Raw genomic sequence first — 11,622 nt, forward strand, 5'->3', positions numbered from 1 at the left:
ATTGTACATATATTGCACCTAATTTATCATGGTGACAGTGATAGTGATAGGGCAGTGTGTGTGTGTGTGTGTGTGTGTGTTTTAAAGTTCTACAATAAAACCATAAGTAAACATTATTATTTCAGTCATTTGTTTGAGCACATAAAAGATAAGCAGGGAACATAGATCACATGTGACAGAATACATAATCCTTTCATTAATAACCCCACCTGAACAATGATGATAATGTGTGAATACCGACGGCCGCTGACCTGAATAAGCACTGAAGAAAAAAACTCAAACGAGGATCAGATAATCATAAAAAATATTGCTCCTTCGCTCCAATGGCCAGGAAGAGGAAGACTATTTAAGGTTATTATTATAAGATTGTTTTGTCTACAACTTAACATGCCAACACATGAGCTGCAGTCTTTTGACATGCTCTAATGCACAACAACACACAGCCACACCAATAGGTCGACGCATGATTTCGAGGTTCAACAGATGGACACAAGAGATTACAGTATGGGCCTAACAGCCATTTTTTAGACGCATTATAAGAATATAAGTTGTTCATTGACCTCTTGACCACAAACTGAATACTGGAAGGGAAAAACATGTCCCCATTTCATCCGAGGCATGTAATGAATTACTGTGTTTTTTTTAAGCTAATTATGTTTGAAAAAGTGATGGTTGTGTTGAATGGCTCTTGTACATCCTAAGGAATAAAAGGAATAGTTTAATACTTTGGGAAATATGTCTTTCATCTCATGTCTGTACGAAGATGGAGTGAGGAGTTAGCCTCAGTTAGCCTAGCTTAGCATAGCGACTGGAAGCAGATGGACACAGTTAGCCTGTTTCTGACCAAAGTTAAGAAAGAAGCTAGCTAACTAAAATATGATATTATGTTTGTTTAATAAGTACACTTTTTTTTAATTGTATTAAATCTATCTGTCAAGGACCATGAAGAAAAACAAGCTCAAACAAAGAGAAATCCTTTGTGCCAGCTATAGCTACTAGCTAGTTTCCATCTGCACTCCCTGGACAGACACAAACACTAAAAAATACAAAACAGAAAAGCAAAAACAACAATATTTCTACAACATGTCTGCAAGATAGCCAGCTGAAAGCTATCCAACAAGCCCAGGGGTTATCTGTTGGCTTGTGTGATGTTTTTTCTGTCATGAAGGAAATAAATTCCAAATGCGTGGAAGCATCTCCCAACTGCAAAAATCGTCAGGGGACAAAATCCTCTTTCGAGCCGCCAAAAATTAACAGTGTCACCGAATGTCATGTTACAAAGATAGCGAGTCCAAAGGGACGGTTTTAAAAATCCAACAGTCAGAGAAAATCTTTCTAAAACAGTTAAGTATGTGGGTACATGCCAGATTTAGGGTATGACTATTGCTAAGTGCACTCAAAACATTCTTGGACACGCTCACACAAAAATTGAGATTTATGCTTTGTTGGAAGAGTGTTCAAATCGAATGTTTCATTTTTACAAGAAAAACAGACCACAAGGATAAAGTGAATCCACGGTCGATGCTGATTCTCTTTGAAATACTCACATTGAGTTAGAAAGAAGGACACTAAACCACAAATGTTAGATTGTTCACCTTGTTCAATACATTTCTTATTTTCAGTAAGTCTATTGAAAAACTGTAACAAAAGGGAGGCTTATATTACTGTACATTCAGACCAATACAATATAAAGGCTGCTTGTCTACTCTGTAATCATCCTTTTCAAAGTATATATTCTGTTGGATTGTTGGAGGAAAAAAGACTATTTAAGAACAACTTCATCTTCTACGTCTTCAAGGCAACACTGTTTCATACTTCATGTAGTATTGTCCCATTCGCTCCCTGTGAGTTTGACAGAGTATGTCTGACAGATAGGTATGCTCATGCTGCAGACGGATATTTTGTAGATAGACTGAGATGCTTAATCTTCACAATGAAAAAAAAAAAAAAAGAAATCCCTCTTGTAAGATAACACCATCACAAAAACTAGACCGCAGTCACTGTTAATCTTTTTAGACATATCTGATGTCAGGGCTGTTTTTCAAAAGCTTCATATTATAAACAATATCAAGTTTGTTTCTATTTTAAAAAGAAACAGGACCATATATTTAGGAAAAAAGTTTGACTTTGTGTCGTGGTGGTTTGTTCTGATGATACCTTTAACATGTTTTCGCTGTGTTTGAATCAGCATCAGCATAAAGCTTCAAGCTCCGGTCGGAGTATTTTCAAATGTTATTTAATAATAATCTCTCTCTCAAAACGTGTGAAAGTGGAGCTTCTTAAAATCCCAGATGATTCGTGGAAATGCCGTTGCATGATGGGGACGTTATGATCTCGTTGTGACAAGATAAATACAGATAAAAAAAACCTCCAATGATCCTCCACAGCTCTGAACCCTCTGAGGTATAAGCCGTTTTTTCCTATTTTTGATTCACTTTGTGTATATATGCTACCTCAACCCTGTGATACACAATCAATATTTACCTGGGATATCAGAATATGTATGTCACATGAATGTATAAATAGTTATATCAGCATAAAGATAAAAGAACAAAATGGAAACTTAATCTCACAGAACTTTATTCAATTGACAAAGAGAACAATAGTGAACACAATTATCGCCTTTTACAAATTGTTCTCCCAAGTCCTGGCAATCCAGGAAAGAAACAACACATCAAAAATATTTACATGTTCTCCAAAGAAGTCCTTCTATTTTTATCCAAAAAGATAGTTGTGCCATGCCTCAAAGCAGTTCCTGTCTACACTGAGACAGACAGCCACATCACACTCCCAGGAGGCAGTCTGACTGACCTGCCTGGTTTGTCTACAGTGTACACAGGTCTCGCGTCTATGTGAGGCCTCTCCTGCTGGTATCAGGTTGATCAGAGATTACAGGAGGGACCACAGCTGTGATACCACACACAAATGCAAGAAGGGCTCCTGAAGATCTGGTCTCTCTCACCCTTCTTCCTGTTGATAATCATCACTGTAAATGAAAAAAAAAATATGTTAGATCATATATATATCATACCAGGAAGTGTGTTTTTGTATTTCCAGTCTCACACAGTATATGGCTGAGATTGCTTTGATACCGTCCCCCCCACCAACCCCCCACTGAAAAACTACCCATTCACATATTTTCATTTTTATTTCACATATACTGAAAATAAATACTTACTCTTCAGCTGGATCGAGTCCGTCTTGGCGAGGCAGCTCGTCATCCGTGAGAAAAAACTTTCTGCTCCCGACTTCCCGTCGTCCTTTCAAGAATAAGTTCAAGGGCTTTTTTTCCGTGGTATATATTTGCCGTGTTGCCATTTTCGAAAAAGGCAGAAATAACCGTCTGTGTGAAAAATGAATTTCTCAAAACAGCAACAGATGGTTCGGCGCGTCCTCGTCTGTGCGCTTTTCACAGCCGCTGTGACTGTCTGGAAGTCTGACCACTGTTACAATGAAGCGAATTATCTATTGGCTGAGCGAGGCTGCCTTTCTTCTGACATCTCTTGTGGTCCGTTTATGTGTCAAGGAGCCAAATAAAACGTGTAAAAATGTAATGTCATTGCCCTGATAGTAGATCTATAGATAGGAGAATGGGGTCATGTTATTCCATCGCACATAGCCTCTGATTGGTCAACAGACTCAACCCGAGGCATCATGGGATTGATATCAGCACATGTGTAGATGACAGTGGACGGCTAACAACAACAAGGACTGTTTACAACACAGAAAAAATGGATAAATAATCACAGAAGACATTCAGTCTTGGATTTATTTTACAAAGTCTGCAGTTCAGGGCTGGATTACAAAGCTTCTGAAAGGGATACGATCGACACGCCGCGGCGGTAACCGTCTGGGAACGGTTTAAAGTAAGTGTTTAGCGTGCAGCGCTCCAGATAGATTCTAAAAACAGTTATCAGCGTAATTTTATGTCATACACGACATCTCCGATCCCAGATAATCGCCCGTACAAAGTTCTGCTCTGGATTATAACTGTTTGGACTGTTGTCAAGTTCAGCCAAGAAAGACGTTTTGAGTTTATCAGCCATGTTTATCTGATCGATTTTCAGAAAAGGTGATGTCGATCTACTAAAACGCTGCAGGGTTGCATACCTGTAGTTGTCAGCAGTGTGTGTATCACCGCTAATCCCACTGATAATCAGCTGGTAGAAGTTATAAAGCTGTCTGTTTTGTGCTGGTCGGCCGCCATGATGAGTTATTTTTCATGTGTGAGAAAGCCTTGCCGAAGTAAGCCTAAAACTTTGTCTTTGAAGGATAAGTAATATTAATAATAACAAAATTGTAGCCTTGGTTCAGGGCTAGGTATCAAATTCTGCAGAACCAATCAGATTACGTCAGAAAGGCTCCGATACGGGCCAGGTCCGGGTCTCGTTTTTAGGCCAGTGCAGAAGTCTAGTTTACATACATTTCACATTGTAAACACATGGTCTAGTCTTATCTCTTTACAGTAAATGTATAAATAAACTGCCTTGTTTCACTGTTTTTTTTTTCTCACTAGATAATGTTGTTGCTGTGGGGGGGGGGGGGGGGGGGGGGGGTTCACAGCTGAATGGATTCTGTGGGCACCCTGTCTGCAGTCTGTTTCTGAGAGCGGCTGTCATGCCTACAACTAGGACTTTCTAATAGAAGTGGGCCAAGTGCTCTCGATGCCAGAGAAAGGCCTCAAACAGGAAATGTTGCAGGCTCGCTGACGCTGCGCCAAACCACCTGCTGAATCAATTCCATCTGTTTGCATATTATGCAAATCACCCGGAGTTACTTAAGTGTAAATCAGAGTACATGTGTTCGTTTGTGGGTGTGAGAGAACTCCTTTTTGGAAATCAGCTTACAATCTACCGCATCACTGGTGTCAGGACTCTGTATTTCTATTTCAGCTATTCAACTGGAGCTTCTGTCTGACACTGAATAAACTTAATTTCCTTGATTTTGACTTTGTTACAGATGAGTACGGCATGTATTCCATTAATGCTCATTCCAGCTCTAATCCAATTCATTGTTCCTCCACGGTCCTGTGTATAGAATAAGTAATTTCCACACGGTATTAATCCAGTGAGCTTTACTTTTAGAGCAATCTGCTGGTTTGCATAGTTTAAAAGCTTAGCTGTTGCATGTTGACTCACATACACACACACACACACACACACACACACACACACACACACACACACACGGTGCTGCTGTAACTGAGCCAATGGAGAGATTGATCAGCTGGGCTGTGTCCAAATTAAGGCCCGTCCTCTGCAGACATGCCAAGCATAATAAATCTCCCCTCTCTTTGCCTTTTCCTCGGCCAGGAGGAAAGCGAGGAGACGGGGGGGGGGGGGGGGGGGGGGGGGGGGGGGACAAGAAAGCAAGAAAAAGAAGGAGAAAAAGAAAGTGCGATTGGATAATGTCTTGACACCCATCGCAGAAAGAGGAATGCCTGGCTCTCAGATGTCTGACCCATTTTCTGCTCTCTCTCTCTCTCTCCCCCCTCTCTCTCTCTCTCCTCCTTTTCTCTCTAATTTCCTTCCTTTCTCTAATCTACAGTAAAAGAAGCTCTGTGATTCATCCGTGTGCTGCAGAGAGCGGTTGCTTTTCTATGAAACGCAGTGCCACAGGATCCAAACCCACACACTGAAACACACACACACACACAAATACCTGCTCCGCAGTATAGAACTGTCAATGCCACGCTTCAACTGCAAACGGTTTTATAGTCTCTGTGTGGGCTTTTATAGGAATGCGTGTGTGTGTGTGTGTGTACCCTACGCGAGGCAGGCACATGTATGTGTTCATCAGTATGCATAATGAGAGGCCCGTGTTCCAACACAGACGGTTCAATAATCAATTATTCACTTGCTGGAAATACACTGGTGCTCATATCTAATAATAAAATCAGTTGGCAGGAACTGTCAGATGCAACAACAAAAATATGTGTTTACTGCGTTTCTGAATAATCAAATTGAGTCACATTAAGGCATGATGATGGATATATGTATGTATGTAATTACATACAAAAATGAGGAGATATTTCCCCCCTGGTAGCACTGGGGCGTGTTAGCATTTTTACATCATTTAATAATCTGTGGCTTTCCATATTTGAGAGTCTGTGCTGTTCAGGGTGGTTACAGCACAACTGTGTTTCCAAGAAGTGATATTTATTGTCATTATATGTGCATATAACCAGATTTGGTATCAAAGCAGAACCATCTGTTTGCATGTTTTGAAGTAAATCCTCACTATGACAGCTTTCTGGGTCTCAACAAGTAAATAAACAAATATTCAAATATGTTTTCGACACTTTTATTGTTTTGGGACGGACGTTTGAACTCTCAGAGACAAATAGCTCTAAAACCAGAGCATATAAAACCAACTATTTTACTTTTATTTAAGTAAACTGACACATTCTTAACATAGTGATACTGAAAATCAGCGGCCATGTGAGTATGAGTTGTAGCTTTCCTTACAGAGTGACGACTATTTCACTTCGTTTCTTTTGCTTTGTATTTAATTAAACCTGCATTAATAGATTTTGTGTCCGCTTGGAGTCGGCGGACACCAGTTGTGAACACAACACTGAGATATTATCAGTTGCTTATTTACACATTGCAGTTACGGAGCAACATTATCATTCATTTGGAGTCGTGTTTTCTGTCCATCTGGTCGATGTAAGTCCAATATTCACTCTTTTTTTTTTAACTCTCTATCAACTCCTGAGGGAAATATCTGACTATTTAGCAGCTAAATGCTCCACTATGTTCACCAGCTGCTCGCTAACTGCGTCTGTTTGCCGTTTGGTGCTGAGACAAAACCGACGCCATGAGAGCGCTGAGAGTGAAGCAAAGCAGTAAAGTTGCAGCCTAACAATGAGCTGTCTGGAGCGACATCTCTCATATTACACATTTGATACATTACATACACAAATAAGTCAATTATATTCACTTTAAAGGGGACATATCATGATTTTTTGGTGATTAGATGTTATTTTATAGTGTTATTATGTTGGATGTTTATGTTAAACAATGTCAAATGTCATATGTCGAGGTTGCAAAACTTGAGGTGAACATATTTAAAATGTAAATCATAAGCCAGGGTGATCCGTTCTGTAGCCTTTGTTGCTAACGTTGCTCTACGGGTCGTTCACGTCGTCCAATCACACACGTCAGATCGGATTTGGGCTTGAACACGTACAGATGTATTTGAGAAGTTTATATTTCGAGTCAAGAATTACAAAACAAAGCAAAATCCAACTACCGCTGTTTGTTTACGAAGCCTCAAGAGCCGCTGGAAGCCGGCCAATCAGAACAGAGCGGGGCCTTAAAGAGACAGGAGCTAAAACGGCCTGTTTGAGACAGAGGCTGAACTGAGAGGCTGCATAAAGAGCCAGTTTAAGATAAATACGCAGTTTTTTGAACTGTAAATAATGCAGATGTTCCAGTAAAGCCCCAGAATATAAAGACAGACCTGGAAATGATACGTCCTCTCTAAGGCTGCCATCTTGGTTGGTCTGTGCTGTCGGGTTCTTTTCTTCATCTGTTTTGTTTTATTTTGTTAACTTTGTTCTTTTGCATTTGTATATATTATGTATAATAAAAACCTTAATGGAAAAAAAATGATCAAATAAACCAAACTATCTGCTTGGCTCCTCCAGACTTAAGTAAGAAAATATGTTTGTTTTTTTTTGTAATGTGAGTGACCTCACCTTTTAAAAATCATACTGAAATGAATGGAAACAAACGGCTGCCTAGAAGGTCGGAAACCCTGAATCCTTAATGATTAACAGTAACGTCAAGAATACGCAATTAGTAGTTAATGGGCTAAGCCATGCAAAACAGCCGGAAGAATCTTTTTAGTTAATGTACAGTAGCCACAACAGTAGCGCGGTTTCACAGTAGCCGAGCAGACACGCTTAAGTGACAATCTGTGGAAAAACAAGGGGAAAGACTACAGCAGGCAGAGGGTAGAGGAGACCAGGGGTTGCCTTCGGTCAGCTAATCCCCCGGTGTCAGATAAGGGACTGCGCGCACACACTCGTGCTTCGAACACACACACACACACACACACACATATATATATATATACACACAGGAATAACAAGGGGAAGCAATGGACTGTAAATATATACAGTACTTTCACATGATACCCACACGAATAGTCGCACGCAGACTGTACATTAACTCGCTGTCCAACACATGATCCGTGCACCATCTCTCCATTAATGCTAATTCTTCGCTCTGATGTTTACATCTCCCCCACACTCTCTCTCTCTCTCTCTCTTTCTCTCTCTCTCTCACTCGCACACAAACATGAATAGAGGGTCAGTAGGGTCCATGCGCCTGCCTTGGCACAGGAGAGGACTACAGATGTGAAAGTAGGGAGAGAGCTCACTCTGGGGACAGCTGGAGCCCGTCCAACCTGGGCAAGGGTCAGGGACGCGACTGAGAGAAAGAACACAACCAACATTTGGAGCTCTCCTCTCAGGGCCCGGCCCGCTTGTCAGCCTCGTAAGTCACCCCCCCCCCCCCCCCCCCCCCCCCCGCCGGGCCCCCGTCCAGCCGAATCTTCTCCAAATACTCCGCAAGCCAATTTGATTATTTTGACTGTTCATTTTCACACCAAATTTAGACAAAGTCTCAGTCCTTCCAACAAAAATATGCAATAAATTGCAAAAAAAAAACATAGTGTTTGCTTGAGAACACGAGCCTTTTAAATCTAAACTACTTGTGACGTTTTCAATTTCCCCTCTCATGAAGATGTTAATAAGTGTTTGTGATCAGATAACAATGAACAATCGCTAATTTGCATCCGTAAATGCATGTCCAGGGTCGGACAATGTACACTGTGTTATTTTCTGAGTTGAACAAAACAGCCTGCTATAAATATACTCATTCTCTTATTTGTCAACAATCAAATGAAATAATATTCTTTATATCATCATGCTATAATACCAGCACGTCAAAGTCATTCCCACTAATTATAAATAACTGAAAAACATTCCATTGTTGTTAATGTCAAATTTGACAAATGCTTGTTTAGATACTGGAAGCTGTTAAAGTCATATGGGACTGTTGGCAGCATTTTGCTCCACTCAGTGTCATCTTGTATTAAACAAAGTCAACAAACAGTTGTTGGGGCACACAGCATTAAACACTGACTGGAGACAGTTTAGACAGAGCTGTACTAACAGGGGGAGCCGGCCGGGTGAAAAATGAACCATTAGTGCTTTTGTGTATATTCCTATGTACAGTACTGCACAAACCTGAGTGTCTAATGCAAGATGTGTTCTCCATAAGGTAGTGATCTGTGAAAGCCCGACTGATAACATCTTTAACCGAGAATGGCTGCCTGCATGTGAACGTGAATGCGTGCGCTTTCAGATGCGCGGGTGTGAACGCGTGTTCGTACGTGCATGCATTATCACCTGCATGAGTGACAGTTGTGCAAAGCTCGCATGTAACTTTTCCCTGAATTTCTGTGTCCAGCTTCGTCGGGCCCAAAAGCTGCTGCTGCTGCTGCTGCTGCTGCTGTTGCTGTTGCTGCTGCAGAGCGGCGGTGTGCACTAATCACAGAGTGATTGCCTCACACTTTGCCTATTGAGTTTCCTGCTATCCGGGCCAGCTATGTTGAGGGAAACATGAGCTGCCCTGTGTCCTCTACACCAAACACATGGAGGCACTGCAGAAATACCATGCTCACACAAACAGCCTTGCACATACCCACACACATGCAAACATAAAAGCATCTATATATATATATATATATATATATATATATATATGCACACATGAGCATTAACATGGAACACAGCTCTTACAACTTGCCAACAACAAAAAAAAAAAAGAGGTGTTACTTTCAGGAAGAAAACTGCACCGACTTGTGCCACACTTGCGCTTACTGTATGCTTTTTGTTGATTGGCTGCAGTTGAGACAACTCAGATGAGGAATGTGCACTTCTGCCAGATCAGCAAGTCTCTCTCGATCCTTTTTACAAAGACAAATGCATGCACACACAGATGCACACACACAGCCTCAGGGCGCTTGGCATTAAGTTGGCATTCTGGACCTCCCAGTGCGTGGCTCTCCATCCCTCTCTCTACTTGGCTAGCAGGTAACACTGAAACTAAAGCTAACAGGTAGAGATGAAACACACTTCCCTTGCTCTCCAGCGCCTGTTTTAAAACGTCCTTTAGAGCAAATAAAGTGAAAACACAGGGTCGGGTAAAATGCTGAGCAAAGCCTATTTAGGTTGTGTGTAATATGAGGGATTTTGTGATCTTCTAGTGTTAGGTTAATTATTGTTTAAATACCTCACATTCCTCCCAAACTAGTACTTCAAGTACTTAAAAGTCTTAATTACAGAGCGTTCATAAGCAGCAGACCGGCCCTGCGCTGCTGTTCTGCAGCAGCCTTCTTGAAAATGAGGATTTAATTACATTTGATTGTTTCTTTTAAAGGCAGGCTGCCAACACACAGAGCAGCAGTTTTACATTTTTTTTTTAATTATTTCGAGTGTCACACCCAGACCTGAACAAATTTCCCTCACTTACACCTTCCACAACGCAATTATTCCCATGATTAAAACAAATTTGCAGCCCCCTTGTGTGAAAAGAATAACCACTGATATTTGAATTACATGCTGTTCATATCAATAATAGCTTATTATTAGGGAATAGCAGCACTTTTTAATTAATAAACCCCCTAAAATTCAGTTTTCCCTTTTTCCCTGAAGTAGCTTTACGGTCGGAGAAATCATCTTCTTCCACACCGTCTGATAGTATCATATAAATACGGCTGCGACTAATGATTATTTTCATTATCTTTTAATCTGCTTTTTATTTCCTCAAGCAACAGAAAGTTTATCTATGAAAAACATTATCGTTTAAAACATCCCAAGCTGACAAATTGCTGGTTTTATTCAACCTTTAGTCCAAACCCCAAAGACATTCAGTTAACTCTCCAATACGACGAAGAAAAGCATCTGAGAGGCTCTATATGTAATATAAATATAAAAATAAATCAATAAAGGCCTGTGCTTTTCAGCCACCATGGGGTTTTTAATAAAAGGTTAAAGAGATTAAATCCATATAGACGGCGAGCATCAGCAAGTGAAGCCTGCAGAGTTGCTTCGGATTAAAAAAAAAAAAAAAAAAAAAAAAAAGGTCACTTTGCCCCTTTTAGCAGCGTTTTGCAGGTGAACTGTGTCTGTGAAGTGCTGCGGTTGATGGGTGAACGTCAGTGTTCTGTTCATACTGAAAGACTGTACCGACGCAGCCCACACAGCCGCAACTACAAAGCCATGGGCCCGAAATGAGCATCGACTCTTTTTTATCGCTTATTTTGATCTGGAATTGAAGCGCTGCGATGATTAGCTGGTTAACCTTACTTAATGTAGCTGCCAACTATTTTGATAAATGATCGTTTTGAGTCATTTTTTTTTGAAAGAAGAGTGTTTTCTCTGATTCAGCTTCTTACATGAAACTCTCTGGTTTCTTTAGTCTTCTATGACAGGAAACTGAATATTTTTGGCTTGCGGGCTGTTCGAGGGCGTCATCATTAACATTTTTCACCGTTTTCTGACATTTTATGGATCAAACAACTAATCGATTAATCGAGAAAATCAAC

General features: G+C 40.6%; 1 long non-coding RNA gene across 1 annotated transcript in view; it reads right to left on the reverse strand.

Moving 5' to 3' along the window:
* Positions 1–2,563: 2,563 nt before the first annotated feature.
* Positions 2,564–11,622, reverse strand: part of LOC122970689 — a 19,369-nt gene continuing 10,310 nt past the window's right edge. Inside the window, exons 2-3 of the long non-coding RNA XR_006399296.1 lie at positions 3,179–3,576; positions 2,564–2,986 (exon numbers count right to left, since the gene is read on the reverse strand). This is a non-coding gene — a long non-coding RNA (uncharacterized LOC122970689). The remainder of the gene's footprint in view (positions 2,987–3,178; positions 3,577–11,622) is intronic.

This window comes from Thunnus albacares, chromosome 20, assembly GCF_914725855.1.
Source record: "Thunnus albacares chromosome 20, fThuAlb1.1, whole genome shotgun sequence".
NCBI classification, from domain to species: domain Eukaryota; kingdom Metazoa; phylum Chordata; class Actinopteri; order Scombriformes; family Scombridae; genus Thunnus; species Thunnus albacares.